Source organism: Sorex fumeus, unplaced genomic scaffold, assembly GCF_029834395.1.
Source record: "Sorex fumeus unplaced genomic scaffold, SorFum_2.1 ptg000164l, whole genome shotgun sequence".
NCBI lineage: Eukaryota > Metazoa > Chordata > Mammalia > Eulipotyphla > Soricidae > Sorex > Sorex fumeus.
The window spans coordinates 332,522-350,683 of NW_026606221.1; the positions used below are offsets into that span (position 1 = coordinate 332,522).

General features: G+C 50.3%; 1 protein-coding gene across 5 annotated transcripts in view; it reads left to right on the forward strand.

Annotated features, from left to right (window-relative positions):
* The window catches only part of DNM3 (dynamin 3), a 270,137-nt gene that overhangs the window by 159,092 nt on the left and 92,883 nt on the right, over positions 1-18,162 (forward strand). The window lies entirely within an intron of this gene.

Below are 18,162 nucleotides of genomic sequence, written 5' to 3' on the forward strand. Positions count from 1 at the left end.
CCCGCCTGCCCATGTTGAGGCCACCTTAAAGGTCGGCGTGCCCCGAGGCCCACGTCTCCCCGCCTTGATGAATGAGCCCCACACAACTGGAGAAAGTACAAGCACAGAAAGAAATTATGTCCTTCCCAGCAAGTTTACTTTTCTTCTAGGATTTCAGAACAAACACCCTGCCTGCTCCCCACCTACTTCCCAGAACAAGGATTTGCCGCCGGGCTCTGCCCCCACGCCCCCCCCCCCCCGGCCCCCCACCACCCGCCTCCAGACAGACACTCGGCCTTGGGCCGACCATGCTTCCACTTGGGAAGCCATAAAACCGCCCCAGCTGTGCTCCTTAATGAGCCCGGCACAGGCGTCCTTGCAGCCCTGCTTGGGGGCCCAGTTACAGCCTCCCTGGCCTGGTCAAAAAGAGGCACCCCCACCCCGACCCCGCACCAAGCACCCGAGCTCTTTAAAACTGGGGTGGTTTTAGCAGGAAGATGGTGTCCCTAGTTGGGGTGGGAAAATTCACTTAAAAAAAATAAAAAGTCAAGAAGTTCCTTTAAAGATTTGGACTCGGGGTATCAACTTGGTTTGGGCCTTTGTTTCCAAGACTGAGTTTCTATCCTTGTTGTTCAGGGCAGTATTCCTCAATCTTTTTCCCCCGCCATAACCCTTTTCCAACCTCATCTTCTTCCTCTGCACACCCCGTCCACCCCTGTCCTACAGGTTGGCCCCCTAATCTCATTTCGTGGTCCCCCCTCTCTGTTATTTTCAGAATAAAATGTCCCCCTGGGAATATCCCGGAAGCTGTATGGAAAACCCAGTTGAGAAACTGGTTTGGGTAAGGACCAACTTTCAGCAAATTGGGCGCATTAACTTCTACAGCGTGGAGGTGACCTGGGGTCTTCGTACATCTCTTATTCCCCTCGACAGGGTACAGTGTGCAGGATTCAGCCTGCTTGTGGGGGGTGCAGAGGGATTGAACAGGGGACACCCCCACCCCTGCGTCCCACTGGTGGCTCAAGCTCGGAGATCACATTGGATGCACTGGGCCACACATGCTTTGTTATACTAGTTTGGTGACTAGGAAGATCTGCCATCTCGTTGAAAATTAACTTATTGACAATCTCAAGGTTTTTGTGCATATCTATGAAAAGAAAGTAGAATTTTTTTTTCACTCTGTGGTTGCTCAGACCCCCGACTTGGGAAGGCGGTAGGAGCCCCAGACAAGCCCGAGTTCGGTTCTATAAATCCAGGCAAAGACCAATCCCCATGTTAGCTCCCTCCAGGTGGGCCCCACAGAATATGAGTCCTCAACCCAACCTTTTTTTTTTTTTTGCTTTTTGGGTTACACCATGCGATGCTCAGGGGTTCCTCCTGGCTCTGCACTCAGGAGACACTCCTGGCGGTGCTTGGGGGACTCTATGGGATGCTGAGAATCGAACCTGGTTCGGCCATGTGCAAGGCAAACGCCCTCCCCACTGTGCTATATCACTCCAGCCCCTCAACCCAACCTTTTACTCACCCGTTGCCACCAGAAGTTGGGCCACCACACAGGGCATGTATAATCAGTTACCTTCCCTCTGGCGGAGGTCACACCCACCAACTGGCCCCCTGGCGCCGTGTAATCCCATCAACGGCCAAGACTCAGAGACTATAAAAACCAGCTCCCGGAACGGCGTGGCCGCATTTGCGGCCGCACGACATCTTTTATCTTATTCCTACTCTGGACAAACTGGCAGGCTACCGAATGTAGCCTGCCCACACGGCAGAGTCTGGCAAACTCCCCATGGCGTACCCAATATGCCAAATACCAGTAACAATGATGGGTCTCATTCTCCTAAAGAGCCTTGAATATAATCTCAGGGCTAGGATGAAGGAGACGTTACCGGGGCCTGCTCGAGACAATCAACGAATAACAGGATGGTCGTGATTCGTGATTCCCTCTGGGGATTTCCCAGGGGCCCAGTCACATACAGCAAGCCCTTAGTTTACCTGTGTGAGAAACTAGTGCGCAGACTCTAATTATAGACCATGCATGTAAGTGATAGACTTGGCTCCCATCGGCCGCGCTCAGAGGAAAACGGTTCCCTGGCACATGCAATTAATTTTAACTAGCACACAGGCTGGGTGAAGGGCACGGACGTGGCACCAGGCTGGGTAGGAGCTATTAGTCAACCAGGGCAGCTAATTCCAAGCAGATGCCTGGGTTCATGGAGGGAATTATGTGCATGGCCTCTTGGGAGAGAGCCTTTTCCCTGCCCTCTGTGTGCGAGAGAATGTGAGTGTGTGTGCGCCTGTGAGTGCCTGCTTGGACATGTGAGTCCGTGAGTAGTGCGTTTGCACCTATGAGTACGTGTGTGTGCATGTGTGTACGCTTGTTCCCGCACATTCTGGAACGGCCGTGGTTTATTTTCTTAGAATCGGAGGAACATTTCAGTACCCCAGCCAAGAGCAGCCCCTGTCTGTGCTCCATCCAGATCTTGTCTCAGACCTCGTGCTCCCTTTGAGGCCACGGACTGGGGGGGGGGGGGGTCCGGCACAAACTAGGGGAGCCCCACCCACCCGTTGGTGTGCTCGAGGCTGGGCATGCTTCAGAAAACAGATGGAGGCCAGGTCCCCCACTCTGTGCACCAGCGGTCAAAATAGTGCTGCGCTCAGAGGATTTCACTGCGGGTTGAGAAATAAATTGGACACATCAGAGCTGCGGGCACAGCTTTTTTTGGTCTGAGGACCCCTTTCCACTCTCAACAATGGTGTACGCCTTCAAAAAAAAAAAACACTTTGGCTTGTGTGGATTATTGGGAAAATTTAGCGCGCTGGTTGACTTCACATTGTTGCTGGAACTTGGCTGGAACTAGAGTATTTATACCATGGAAATTGGCAAATACTTCTGACCGCGGCTTTTTCCCCCCTCTGAAAGCTGGTTGTTAATCATTTCTCAGCCACTGATTGCACCCATTGTTAAAACCTAAAAATGAGGGGGGAAATGAAATATTCATTTATAAGATGATTTAAAAATAATGCTTTGTGTTAACAAAAATAGTACGCTTTATGGGAAACTGTGTTTTAAAATATCAGTGAGAAGAGTGGCATTTTGGGGGTTATTGTTGCCATTTTGCAGATCTCTTTAATGTCTGGTTTAATGGAAGACAGCTGGAGTCCCATATCTGTTTCTGCTTCCAATCTGTTGCAATATGTTGTTTTGGTTGAAGTATATGAAGGAAATTTGGCCTCACACAGATACGTAGTTGGGAAAGGGAAAGTATTTTAATTGCCTTTTCAGATAATGATGGTTTCCCCTTTGATACCTTACCAAAACGCGACAAGTGAGTGTCCCAAAAAACTGCGTTTGTCGTGAGGAATCTGTGATCAGATCAGCAAACTTTTCATATTCTGTGAAATTAGCCTATTGACTTAACAAGTTCTTGCAATGGCTCTTTGATTTCGGAGCAGTGTTGCTGCACCCGACACCCGTCTTTCAGAAAATGCTGGATAACTGCTTTGCCCAGCTCTTTGCAGTATTTACACGTTCCATTATACGGTGTTTTAAGATCCATTGACTCACACCAGCAATCTCCTCTGAGGCTTCCAAAATACTATGGCGGACTTTTATCACCGACCCAAGTACTCCCACTTGTCTTCCTTCAAGTCACAAGCTTTTCAACTTCTCTCCTTTGCCAACTTTTGGACCACATCTGACCACACTCAGTTTCTTCCGGCTCACTGCTCGGGGCAACCTGTGTGCTGAGGATGGAACCAGGGCCCCTGTGTGCCAAGCTTGTGCTTCCAGCCCTCCAAGTTATTTCCCCGGTCCCACAGTTATTTTTTTTTTTTGGGGGGGAACATTTCAGCCCAGAGCTCAAGTTTGTGTAACTGTAGATTGACGGCCAGTCAGGGTTTCCAGGAAACACGAAACCCCGTGAAAAATCAGACATTTGAGCATGAAGCTACACTTGCATACATGCTGGGCTGGGGACAGGCCTGCAACCCCCCATATCCACCCACCCCCCACCCCTGTGTACATGGCCACCACTCTGGGGAACGTAGACATGCCCTGTGCTCTGGATTTCACGAGCTGACCCTCTGATGGCTTCTCTGAGTGGAATGGGGGACCCAGAGGGGGAGATTGGTGCTTTGCACTTGGCTCTGAGCATTTCCCAGTGATGGTTCAGTGACGCTCAGGACTGCATCCTTGGTGCAAATGGTCACACATTGGCTGCAAGAGAGACCGTGACATTCTGAACATTTTCTGTGGGGCTGTTTCAGCATCACTGGTATTTACAGATGAGCGCCAAGCAGTGTTTTGGGGAGATTGTGGCCGTGTCTTCCTTTATCCCAGTTTTGCCACACCATGGCTTGCCCCGAAGGATGTTGCCCATGTTCTTCATTTCTGCCTTGAACACCTCCAGCAGACAGCATTTGGCTTTCAAGGAATAACTGTGTCTGTATTCCGAATCCACAACTTATTTTTTTTCCCTCTTGCTTCATTTGGTTGATCCGTGACTTAGCTGGAGTGATAGCACAGCGGTAGGACGTTTGCCTTACGCGCAGCCAGCCCAGCTGAGCCAGGTTCGATTCCTCTGCCCCTCTTGGAAAACCTGGCAAGCTACCAAGAGTATTCAATATGCCAAATACAGTAACAAGAAGTCTCACAATGGAGACGTTACTGGGCCCACGTCAAGCAAATCGGTGAACAACGGGAGGACAGGGACTTAGCTGGCTCTGTCATGTGATTCTGAAGGGCGCGTGGCCTCAATCTGTGGTAGCATCCACAGAATCAAAGGAAGGGATGGGTCTTCCCACCCATACAGATTTGTATTTTCAGCATCACGTTGCATCCTTGACAGAGTCATGGCCTTGGGGATGGCACAGGGTCCCCCACTGTTTTTGAGAAGCAGTGAACATGCGATAGCTACGCGTGGGTCTCCACAGTGACTGAAAGCCGAGAAACAGAACTTTCTAGCAACGTCTTCTTTGAAGTCAGTGAGTCATCCTCCAGCATCGTAAAAGCCAGCATGCTTTGTTGAATTTTGGGAAAAGGAGCGCATCTTAGGTAATTCTTTAAAGGACAGCGTGCTAAAGTCACAGTGTCTGTGACACCCTGTTTAGTCTTCACAGAGGCTTGGGGAACTTGAGGTGCTTCAAAGAAGACTTTACTGGCACCTAATGAGATGATAGAGGTGATCACAGATGAAAATGAACAGAGCAACCGAGAACACAGAATCCCTGAGAACAGTGGGATGGTCTCTGAAAACACATAAGTACCTATGAAAGTTCTCCAATGCCACAGAGTCCATGGCATTCCATGTAATACAGCTGTCAGAAAAGTCCTCTTCACCTTCATGGAACAAAGGTGACTAGAACAGACTCATACTATGACAAAACTGGTACCCGTCCTACAAGGCCCTTGAGAAGCCCAGGGCCCAGGACCCAGAACCCCGAGCTCATCAGCCCTGGCCAATGGCGTCATTTTGCAGCTTGATGTCAGTGCATGACTAAGGGACACTTATTGCATGACTCTGCCCACGCCTCCTTCTCTCAGTCCTGAAGAACCAAAGAGTGCCCCAGCTACTAACGTAGATCTCTGGACATTCCCTTCCCTCCGCCGGACCCCACTTGTCTTCAAACCCAGAGTGAAAAGAGAACACGGGGGGATGTCAAACCCACTTGGGGCCACGTTGATGGATTTATTTTAGCAACATGCCGCTCGGCTCTCCTCCCATTCAGCCTCTAGAATCTAAATCCAAAACAGCCGTGGAATTCCCCGCATCCTGGCTCCCACCTTCGCGACTCTGGTTCTTTTATCAGCCAGGATGCTCGTGAAGGTGGGTGACAGCAAGGGAGACCTTCAAAGAGCCAAGGATCCAGAAGGAAGCAGGGTGCTGCCCACAAACTGAGGCTGAGAGGCACAAGTGCAAAGGCAGCTGTCACTCCAGACAGGCGTCCACTCACCACTAACATGGACGACCCCCCCCCCTTCCCGGTCCAAGTCTGTCCCAGAGGGAAGGCCCTGGAACCTCCGTCTCTGATTAGGAACCCCACTAGAAGTAGGGGATCGAGGTCTTTTTCCTTCCCCTGACCTCCGACACATCTGAGATGCTCAGGTTCAGAAGGTTTCAGGGGGTTCTGGTGAGAGCAGGGAAATGACATCACTGGTGGCCATGTGGGGACTTCGAAGTGTCGTGTATTGAGAGGAAAGTGAGTCATTTGCTACTTAAGATTCACTTCACTTACGGCTATTCAGTGCAGTAAGTGAAGGACCAAGGGTCTCAGCATCCCTGGCCTATTGGAAGGAAGGGTCTCTGGCGTGTGTGGGTGTGTGGGATGCTTGGGCGGACGCCATCCTGGGGGGGCGGGCTGGAGTGATAACACAGCAAGGAGGGCATTTGCCTTGCACGCGGCCGACCCGGGTTCGATTCCCAGCATCTGTGAGCACCATCAGGAGTAATTTCTGAGTGCAAAGCCAAGAGTAACCCCTGAGCATCGCTGGGTGTGACCCAAAAAGCAAAAGAAAAAGTCCTGTGTGTGAGCAAGATCATGAGTCGTTGAAGAGTCTTGGAAAGTCCTTCCCTAAGTGGCCGATACTGTCTCACTGGGGTGGAGGGAGGGGACGCTGGGACAATCCAGGGGGTGGTAGTAATGTCTGTTGCAACTGGGGCACTTTCTACTTGTTTGAAGAGAGTAGATTCTTGCGGTGGAAGAGAGAAGGGGAGAATGAGAGGTGTTTTTTTTTTCCCCAAAAAGGGGTGATAGGCCGTTGCAGGAAAAGGAATGATAAAATCAGAGACAATCCTAAAAGTGAAAATTAATGAGTCAAAATCAGAGAAGCACCTTGCATGGCCTTCGATGGAGGACGAAGGCACTTCCTCTCAGAAAGCCAAGAGTCCTCAGAGCGTTAGTATAACTGAATTACGCGACGATACATTTGCACCGTGAAAGTTCATTTCTTTCGTAAGGACTAGCCCCCAAAGTATTTGGGGGGTCCGGAGTCACTCCTGGCTAACTCAGGCTAGCCGCTTTGTGAGGCTTGAAACCCAAGACTGGGACTCTAGGAGAAAATTAAGACTCCTCTGCAGACACGGTGTTAGTTAGTTAGTTAGTGAGCACTTAGCCCTGAGCACTTTCTGATGCAGAAACGCACTGGTAACTCTGGGCTCAAGGACTTGGGTTTTATTATTTTTCTCTTTTTGGGTCACATCCAGCAATGCTCAGGGGTTCCTCCTGGCTCTGCACTCAGGAGTTATTCCTGGCGGTGCTCGGGGGACCATATGGGATGCTGGGAATCGAACCCGGGTCGGCCGCGTGCAAGGAAAACGCCCTCCCCGCTGTGCTCAGGGAGTTTTGCCGGAATTACCAGAAGTTCTCCTGGCTGGCAGCGGCTCAGAGACCAGGGACCCCAGAGGGCCACCAGCAGTGCTTTGCCGACTTTGGCGCCTCTTTCCCAGCCCCTCTCCCTCCCTAGCCACTCTCAGTCACCACTGTGCCACCCCATCTCCTCAGGGGACCCCGAAACTGGGCAGAGTCACGATCAGGGGCAGACCTCGCTTTCTCCCAGGGCGCGCTGCTCAAACCTCCCTCTGGACGCCTCCGAGCTCTTTTCTTTCCATTTCCAGAGCAAACCAAGCTGACCTCAATCTCGTGAAGATTTTAGGGGGAGTCATCCTCTAAGTTTAGCAAGGAAAGCGGTAAATTTCACTGGGAACATGTCATGTTCCCTTTTCCCGAAGCTAAAGAGGGCGTTAGGGCTGCCTTGGTGTTTTCCTTGAGGTTAAAAGCGGGCGGCTGCTTGTTTTGCAACCGTTTTTGTTCTCTCCTGCACACTCTCCTGTTCTCTCTGTGGTATATCTTCTACATCCCCACCCCCCCCCCCCATGAAAATTAAACCCTGCAAAATGTGAAAGAAAGAGAAACGCAGCCCTCTCCTTAGCTGCTGAGTTTTCCTGGAAGGCAAAGACATCTCAATCCTAAAGACGGTCTTGAGACATGAAATCACTGTTCTCCCGAGCAGCTGTCAGGTCGAAAGTGCCTTTGTAGTGGACATTTTTTTTTAAACAACTATTTTTTTTTAACAAAAACCACGGGGCGCTTTATAAAGATTTCCTTTATCTGGATTATGAATTCTTTTCGGCCCTTTGAGTAATTGTTCGAAATGATGAAACTTACTGGAATCAATCAGATGTCTGTGGTGTGTGTGTGTGTGTGTGTGTGTGTGTGTGTGTGTGAGAGAGAGAGAGAGAGAGAGAGAGAGAGAGAGAGAGAGAGATTATTCCTATTTCTACCACCTCCCAAGGTGTTAGAACCTTAGAGACCAGCTGAAGTGGGGTCCGCAACGAGCCCAGAGGCAAGAAGACCCCAGGGGAGGAATTGAGTCCAGTTCTGGGTCCGAGCAAGAAAAGTTGCCAGTAGGAGCTTGGGCCCTTGGCCCGGGAGCCAGCCTATCCCATCAGCAGCAGCAGAATCATGGTTGTCCTCACCATCCACCCAGAGGTGACCCAGAGGGCCACTGGGTGCCTTGGGAGAGCAGCTTGTGGCTTTTTCCAACTCGACAGTGCTTCTTTTGTTGTTTTTATTGTTTTTTTTTTCTTTTTGGGTTACACCCAGTGATGCACAGGGGTGAGTCCTGGCTCTGTACTCAGGAATCACTCCTGCGATGCTCAGGGGATCATGTGGGATGCTGGGAATCGAATCCGGGTCCACCGCGTGCAAGGCAAACACCCTCCCCTCTGTGCTATCGCTCCAGCCCCCTCAATTGTGTTTCTCTGAAGGGTCCTTTTGACCCTCTGCTGAAGCCACGGGGGAGCGCGTACTCCCCATCAGTCCCCTGCCCCCCTGTCGTGGCTTCCCCTACAACAGATAACTTCCCACACCTAACATCCCTGTAGGGCCCAGTGAGGGTCCGCGGAGCCTGAATGAAGGTCTCAATTCAGGGGGTGCCAGGCAGTGGCTCCCCATTGAGACAGGGCAGACCTGGGTTTTCACTGTGGTTGAGAGTCTCAAAGCCTCCCAGGGAGCTCTGGGTACCAACTTTGCTAGAGAATAGTGATCTCGGCGGGGAATCATTTCCAAATAACAGGGGAAACAGCTCCAACAGCAGAGCGCATGACTCTGGCACGAAGCCCTGAGTTTGATCCCTGGCACTGTGTGAATCGAGAGAGAGAGCGAGAGAGCGAGAGAGAGAGAGAGAGAGAGAGAGAGAGAGAGAGAGAGAGAAGGGAGTGGGAAAGAGGGAGAGAGGGGAGAAAGGCGAGGGAGGGAGAGGAATAAAGGAAGGGAGGGAGGGCAGATTTCACAGGGCACAGTGTAACCTGGGTGCTAGGGGTACCCTTCATCCTGTGTGTTCAGTTCCAGGGATCCCGGAAAATGCAGGTCCCTGCCAAGACCCCAGACTCTAGCACGTGCTTTGGGTGTCTTGGGAATGCCCGTGAACTGATGCCACCTTGGTCACTCTGCCGCTCTCCTAGTCGGGGGACGAGAGTTTGTCCCGGGCGTACAGTGTCCTCCTAGGCATATTCATTTAAGGTTTTAAAAAATGAATTACAGTTCCTGACTCGTTAACCCCAACGAGAGCTCCCTACCCTGCAATTCTCAGCTCTGACAAATGTTCCAGGGGACGCGCAGCCCGAGAGCCAGAGGCAGCTCACCCCAGCGGGGCCGGCCGCACACTCTATATTTAGTGCTCGGCTTTTAGAAGTGCTGAGCTTAAGCAGATCCTGCCCACAGCCCCTTCTGACCTAACAAATGAGCCGGGCTGAAAATAATAATTGTGGCTCTCCCCCGGCCTCCTCCACCGGGCCGGCCTTTTATTCTTTGTGAAAGAGGCTCTCCCGGCCGTGGGCTAGATGCCACTTGCATTGCGACAGCAGCCGCCTTTAGTGACATCGGAACATTGGCTAATTGGCCTGCTCTGCCTTGTGCCCAAGTAGACGCATGACCGGTGGCTGTTTGGCTGGGCCTCCGGTGGGAAAAACGCTCGTGAGCTAACGAGCATTATTAGACTAAAGCAAATGCACATGCGCCCCTCCCCCGCCACCCCCGGGGCTGCCCACCCCTGATTGCTACCCCAAGACCGCAGGCCCCATCACTCCCGTGGCCTTTGTCTCATCCTCCCCATTCAGAGCCATTCTCCTCTCTGTCTGGTATTTGGGGGGCAGGGGTAGGAGGGAGGGTAGCCCCACAGATTCCCCCCCCCCCCCCGTCTTCTAGCCCCCTTCCGCCTCACCCACTCGTTCGGACTTGTTGCTGGTTTTCAAAAACGCAGGAAACCCACAGCTAGGTCAGGGAACAAAAGAACTGAGGTCTGTGGCCGAAGGTCTGGCTAACACTTCCGGCTCAGTCAGCAAAGCCCCCGCTGAGCAACCACGGGGCCTCTACCGCAGAGCAGAAGGCACCAGAACATTCTGGAACCAGAGAGAAATGAATGTGCCCCGCCTGCACGCAGTGTTTCATCTTTGATAAAAACAGCCATCAAATCAGCTAGCTTTCCTCTTCGTTTCCTCTGAGGGGTGGACAGCGAAGGCCAAGAGGTGAAGGCGCCAAGTCCCGTGAGGAAGTTGGGAGATGGGGGTTCCCCATTAAATTGCTCCCATTGGTTCCATTTTTTCTATAGACACCTTCTTGATCCCTATGCTAGCAGATCAGCCTAGCGTCTGGATGTGAGGAAGAATTGATATCAACTATTTTTCTTTGATAATGAATCAGGAAGGGGACATTTTTTAATGAACCGATTAGACCATGTAGATAAACATAAGCTTTCCCCATATTGTTTTTTTAATTAATTAATTTTGAATACCCATCCCTCCACCAGTGACCATTTCCGACCACCTCGGATTCCAGTATCCCTCCCACCCCCCACCCCCGCCCCATCCCACCCTGCCTCTGTGGCAGGGTATTCCTTTTTGTTCTCTCTCTCCCATTGGGTGTTGTGGCCTGTATAAGAAGAGTTAAGCCTGGTTTTCAGGGAGAAACGTTGGATGATTTACTTTCCATTGATCACCTTGCATATAGGGAGATGTTGCGTGGCCGCATAAGTGGCCGCACGGTTTGGAGTAAAAGTCCTGGTTCCCGCATACTCGAGCTATGCTTGTAGGGCTCATGGTCACCAGGGTTCCATCTGGGGGAGGCGGGATGCGGCACCTACCCCATCTGGGACTTCCCCGTGATCTAGGCTCTCTTCGGGACCTGGTGCATTCTCCGGGAGCTGTGGAATTCCCACCCCCCCACTGCGGCCTTTCTTCTCTGTGGCTGTGTGCTGTAAAGATGGCGCTGGGGGGCGGGTTGTGGGCATGACTTCCAGAGTCAGAGGTTACCTGGGGGCCAGGGCGGACCCGGCAGGAAAAGTCCAAGTCCTGGTTCCCGCATACTCGAGCTATGCTTGTAGAGGCTCATGGTCACCAGGGTTCCATCTGGGGGAGGCGTATTTTTCTTTTTTTTTATGCTTTTTGGGTCACACCTGGTGATGCTCAGGGGGTTTCTCCTGGCTCTTCTCTCTGGCAGTGCTCGGGGGACCCTATGGGATGCTGGGGATCGAACCCGGGTTGGCCGCATGCATGGCAAACGCCCTACCCACTGTGCTATTGCTACAGTCTCTTGACAATTTTTCTTACTGTGAGATTTTTCACATTTTAAATGGTCTCCTGCCTCTCCGTGCTCTTAGCCGTTGTGTGTAGCCTTGTCGAGTTAGAATCCAACGTTGTCCCTCAACTTGTTTATACCCATTGCCTGCAATGGGCATCATAATGGTCCTTATGATGGAGACCGACACGAACCTGGGGCCATGGTTGGTGGCTGCAGAGATGCAGGGTTGCTCAGCCCTTGCTGATGCAGTGAATGCATTTGGCCATGATCACCAGGACGGCAAATGGGAAGAATTTATGGTCAACTCTTAAGTCTCCTTTTTGGGTGGGGGTCACACCTGGCGATGCTCAGGGGTTCCTTCTGGCTCGGAACTCGGGAATTACTACTGGGGGTGCTTGGTGGGCCCTATGGGATGCTGGGAATCGAACCCAGGTCGGCTACATGCAAGGCAAATGTCCCGCTGGTGTGGTATCTCTCCGTCCCCACAGCAGAATTTTTCAGACTCTTAAGTCTAATGGTCGAGACCCAAGAGATACCTGTCTGTTGAAATTCGAGATACTGTTATTATTCCCATTATATACATCAGCAAGCTGAGATTCCTTATCCAGTGCCATCAAAGATGAGGGATGATACCGCCTGGATTTCCACAGCTGTCTGTGGCTTTTATTATACTCGTCCACATTTTACTGACATTAGTCAAAGTTTACTTCCAGAAAGCAGGCAAAAATTTCCATCGAGCTTTTTCCTTGCACCTGGACGTGGGATGGGGCATCTCATTTTCAGGAAAGCCTCTTAAAATTGAGAAAATTCCAGGAGGGGGGCTGGAGCCATAGCTCAGCAGGGAGGGCGTTTGCTTTGCACGCGGCCGACCTGGGCTCAATCCCCAGCGTCCCGTATGGTCCTCTGAGCACTTCCAGGAGTAATTCCTGAGTGCAGAGCCAGGAGTAACCCCTGTGCATGGTCAGGTGTGACGAAAAAAGCAATATATATATATATATATATATATATATATATATATATATATATATCAGGAGGGCAAGAAGGCAGCTATGTGTTCTCTGGAAACGTCTTTATATGGGAGACTATTGGTGGGGGGGCTGCATTGGGGGAGGGGGTCAAAGTCTTCCTTAAGGACCTGAAAATGTCGGGGACCCCTGAGATCTGCCTCAGAGCTGCAAAGTGCTGTCGTAGGCAGGAATCTCCAAACGTTTTTGTTTTTAACACTCAAACGTGCAAACTCTGAGGATGTGAGTGAATGAAAATGAAACAGTCAAAATGGGGGGGGGGAGACTCCACATGGAGGTTCTTCCGATCTCTGCATAACGCCAGAGACCCTTCCGCCTCAGCAGCAGAATTTTGCAGGCTCGCTTTGAACAAGGAGGTGACTTTTTCCCCCCTTATTCCCCCAATGGTAAAGCACGTAGCTCAGCCTGATTTTCGAGTGAAATCACTCAGAAGCTCATGTCTGCATGATTGCAAGCGGAATAGACTAAACAAAGCCGAGCGGTCGGTCCCAGGGACGGCGGGTTATCGGTCTAACTCCAGCCTGTGCAGGGAAACTGCCTCCGCGGAGCTGAGGCTTCCAGTAAGGAAATCAGCGCGGCGCAGGCTTCAGACCCGCTTCCAACTCCCCTTGCCTGTCTAGACACAGGCGAAGATGAGGCTTCAAAACTGGGCAGGGAGGAAGCCGCCGAAGCCACCAGAAGCCTTTGACCCCCTTCTAATGTTTCAACCCGATCATTATTTTCCCTCTTAAGAATTTTGGCTATCCTTGGAGTGTGTGTGTGGGGGGGAGGGGGGGGGCGTCAAGATTTTTCCATGCGAGAATCCCTGAAAGAAAATACTCTGGAGAAAAAGGTCAGCGAGAACGGGCCAGAGTGGAATTCTTCAGCTCTGCTTAGCAAATGTGGAAAGTCTGGACCCTCCACTTTTCCATTTTTCTAGCTGGCTAAGAGCCCTGTCACCTCTGCCCAACCTTGGCACAATCAGACCGTCTCCTCTTAAAGAAACTCACGCTGCGCCCAGGGAATACCTCTGGTCAACCTCTAAGAGGTAACGGAAACCTGAAGGAGAAAGGGAGTTAGTTCGCTCCACCCGGTGCCTTTGACTCCATCACAAAACCTTCTCTCTCCCTAGCAAAGATGTGACCTTTCAGATTTTCCAACAGTAATTTTTTTTTGTTAGTGAAACACCATGAGGTACAGTTCTAGACTTACAAATCTTTGTGCTTGGGTTTCAGCTGTACAATGATCGAGTACCCATCCCTCCACCAGTGCCCATTCTCCATCACCATTGAACCCAGTATCCCTCCACCCCTCTCATCCCTCTATCCCACCCTGCCTCTGTGGCAGGGCATTCCCTTTTGTTCTCTCTCGCCTTTTGGGTGCTGTGGCTTGCAAAAGAGGCATTGAGTGGCAATCCTGTTCGGTCTAGAGTCTACTTTCAGCATGCTTCTCCCACCCTGGGAGGATCCTCCCAACACCCTTTATTTGGTGCTCCCTTCTCTATTTGAGCTGCCTTTTCTCCTAGCATGGGCGTCTGGCCTCCAAGCCATGGAGTAAACCTCCTGGTACTTATCTCGGCTATTCTTGGGTATTAGTCTCCTATTTTGTTACTTTATGTTCCCCAGATGGATGCAATCTTTCTATGTCTGTCTGCTAAGATAACTCATCCTACTTGTCATTGGTCCCTTCAAACCGTGTACGTCTTAGCAAGTTAAGGATGCGGTCAAAAATAAGCAGAGCCCAAGTTCATGCCATTGTCCATTCGTTCATGTAACACGTATGTCAAAAACAGGTGGGGTAGGTTGTATCATGTATTATTAGCTCTACAATCTAGGGAAAGTATAGAATTTCTCTGCACAGCGACTCTATAAATGCCTTTGTTGTGGTACAGATTGAGTGAGATTATTTCTCCGTTACAATGGCAGATAATTCGAAGTATCTCTCGACCTCCTTTGCCTATGAAGTAATAATTCATAAATAATATCCAAGTTGGGGCTGGAGCAATTATATAGTGGGTAGGGCATTTGCCTTGCACGCGGCTGACCCGGGTTTGATTCCCAGCATCCCACAGGGTCCCCCGAACACTACAAGGAGTGACCTCTGAGTGCAGAGCCAGTAGTAACCCCCCAACCCCCGTGCATCACTGGATGTGACCCAAAAAGCAAAAATTAATAACTAAATAAAAATAATATCCCAAGTCAGAAGGGTTAGCAGCTGACATGGTATAAAGTGGCAGAAAGGAACCTTTTCTAAATTGCTATCTTTCTTATGTATTGTATAAGCTTTCTCCTGATCTGGAGAGCACTTTCCATTTCCAAATTATTGATCGTTGTGAGAAAAGCCATTGATTTTATCTATTTGTCCTATAGTTTCTATTAGTCTTTCATTAATTTTAGGAGAGTTTTGTAAAAGCCACTTGGATTTTTCCAGTTCTCCCTGAGTTAATTTCGGTCATTTGTACTTTCTAGGATATTATTAACTTCCTATCTGGTCCTGGTTTTGTCATGGGATTGCATATAGGTTTTTTTTCTTTTAATAATTAAAAAAAAAGATTTTACTTGAATGTTTTTGATTCTCTGTATTTGTGGTCTTGTATCCTCTCCTGTCTTATGTGTGAGTTTACATGCTTTTGTTTTCTTCCTTCATTAGAATTCCAAGTGCACTATCTGTTGCTAAGGGGTGAAGGACTGTGTGCTTGTTTATTCTTTATGTTATTTTGTAGTTCCTGTTTCATGAGTTTTAGCTTTAATCTATGTTAATTCCCTCTTTTTGGTTCATTTGGGTTTTTTTAATCATCATTTTATAATTCCTGAAGATGAACATTGACTTTTTTCTTTTTTTTCCCTAAATGGTGAACACATTGAAGACCATACACTTTCCCATAGTCTTTGCCGATCGCCATTGGTGGGATGGAAAATGTTTATTTTTCTTATGCTTTCTAAATAATTTGTAATTTAGGGTTTGGTTTCTCTGTAGTTCAGGAGTTATCTAGGATATGTTTCTTTAGTTTCTGCTTATGGGTGGTGGTGGGGGGGAGTCTCCTGAAGTAGCATTCAGGAGGTCCAGCCAGCACCCCTCCCCTCTGCATGCCTCCCCCCTGCACTCCTCCCCCCATGCAGTTCTCAGCCAACTGGGTCATTGGTTCAATGCCTGAAGGTGTTTGGGGGCCTCCAGGGCTGTTTTGGGGGACCGTGTAGCATTTTACTCAAATCTGAGTTGAGAAAACAAACAAGGCAAGTTCCCTAACCACTGTACTATCTCCTGCCCCTGAAGTTTTTCTTTTTGAGCCTCTTACTTCAGAAATTCCTCCTTGTTTGTGATGGAAGAACCTTCATCTTCAGGGAAATGATGCCGTGTCAGGGCCTGAACCGGGGAATCTCACATGCTGCACTGACTCCCTGGTTCATCTCCCCCGTCCATTTTCTGTTTCCTCTTTAGTTTCTGTTAATTTGGGGCCCTGGGAATCAAACCCAGGAACCTGGGGCCGGAGCAATAGCACAGCGGGGAGGGCATTGGCCTTGTACGCCGCCGACCTAGGTTCGATTCCCAGCATCCCATAGAGTCCCCCGAGCACCGCCAGGAGTAATTCCTGAGTGCATGAGCCAGGAGTAGCCGCTGTGCAACGCTGGATGTGACCAAAAAAGCAAAATAAATAAATAAATGAATAAATAAATAAAATAAAACCCAGGACCTCACGCATGCGTAGAAAGTTCTGTACCACTGCGCCATGCCCCAGCCTCATCCACCTGGAGGCCCCTGGCTTGTTCTTGAACCCGACAGCTCTTCTGAGTCACCATCTTGTGAATTTGCCTGCACAAGCTCTGCACGGAGTAGGGGTGGGGGGAGGTGGAAGGGGGAGCGGGAAGACAGCTGACCTACTGTCCTCAGAGAGGGCATGTCATTGGCATACCATCCACCATGTCCTTTGTCACTGACTGCCTCCAGCGAGCTTTCCTCTGAGTCACAGACCCGCGTCAGCACCTTTGACACAGTGCCCCCAGAACTTCACTCCCCAGCGCACAGACAAGGATCATTCGAGAAGCCTACGTCTCTGTCAGGATCGTTTCCTCTTCCCATAGTCCTTTTCTCTTCCAGGAAGTCCTGCTGCTTACGGGTTGGTGCCCTGGGTCTTTGCTCCACGTGGGTTCTCTCTGATTTTTCTGCTTCCGCCAGCTCTTGGGAGCTACTTGCTTTACTCTCGACAGTGATAGCACAGCGGGGAGGGCGTTTGCCTTGCATGAGGTCTACCGGGGTTCAGTTCACAGCATCTCATATGGTCCTCCGAGCACCGCCAGGAGTAATTCTTGAGTACTGAGCCAGCAGTAACTCCTGTGCATCGCCGAGTGTGACCCCCCTCACCCCCGCCCCTCCAAAAACAAAAAAAGACAGCGGGATTTTAAATCCCAAAGCTGATTTCTCAGCTCCAGGCCCCCGGGAGGCTGTTTGGGCTGAGGTCCTACTGCGAATTCTCTCCCACTTTGTGTCATTGTTGTTTTTGTGGAGAGAGGTTCCCACTGGTTTCTCTTCCCTGCCCTCCGCTCACGAGGCTTTTCTTGTCCTCTCGATTCGAACACACGTCCAGCTGCTGGACAGGCTTCAGCAGGCTGCTCCCTTGAGACATTGGGGCGCTCGGAAGCCAATCGGGGAGACCCCAGAGGAAACCTCTCTCCTGCCTCAGGGGAGCTAACCCTCGGCCTGTCCCTGCGGTCACTGAGGCAGATTCTCCCCAGGGGCTGTTGCATCCTGGTCCCGGCTTTATCCCCAATCCAGAGTTCAGAATCAAAAAGTGCCCCCCCGCCCAAAAAAACACGACTGTGTAACTCATAGCAATGGAGAATGAGGGAGAAGGTGCCAGACTGCGCAGATCCAGAGCAGAACTGTGAGCTGTCTGGGACAGGTAGATGCCGAGGCACCCAGAAGACAGCAGGACAAGGGATTTAATCTTGGACACGGCTCTGGTATACATCTGTGCTGGATTGCCTTTTCTGGAAAGAAGATGGGGGTTGTCGATTGAGGTCTTTCAAGATGGGGGCTGGTGAGAAAGTACAGGGGTTAAGCCTATTGCCTTGCATGCTGCCGACCCCGATTCAAATTCCTGGCACTGCCCGGACTCACTTCTGAGCACAGAGCCAGGATAGCTCCCCAAGCATGCAGTGTGTGGCCCAAATTTCCTCTCCCCAAAGGTTCGGAATTTTTTTTTCTTTCTGTGTCACACCCGGTGATGCACAGGGGTTACTCTTGGCTCTGCACTCAGGAATTACTCCTGGCGATGCTTGGTGGACCATATGGGATGCTGGGGATCGAACCCAGGTTGGCCGAGTGCAAGGCAAACCCCCTCTCCACTGTGCTGTCGCTCCAGCCCCAGGTTGGAATTTTGACCCTGTAATTCTTTCACCGGACTCTTTCCTCAGAAAAGGATAGTGAAAGTAACAAAAGTTGATAGCTAGAAATAACTCAGTTGGTCATGAATTTATAATAGCAAGAGCAAGTAAGTCACTTAATTATCACACGTGAGAAAGAGTTGTGTCATATTTTGTGAATGAGCGATATGCCTTTTAAATTAGATGTTTTTAAAGGTGTAGTGGCATCTGTAGATGACCAT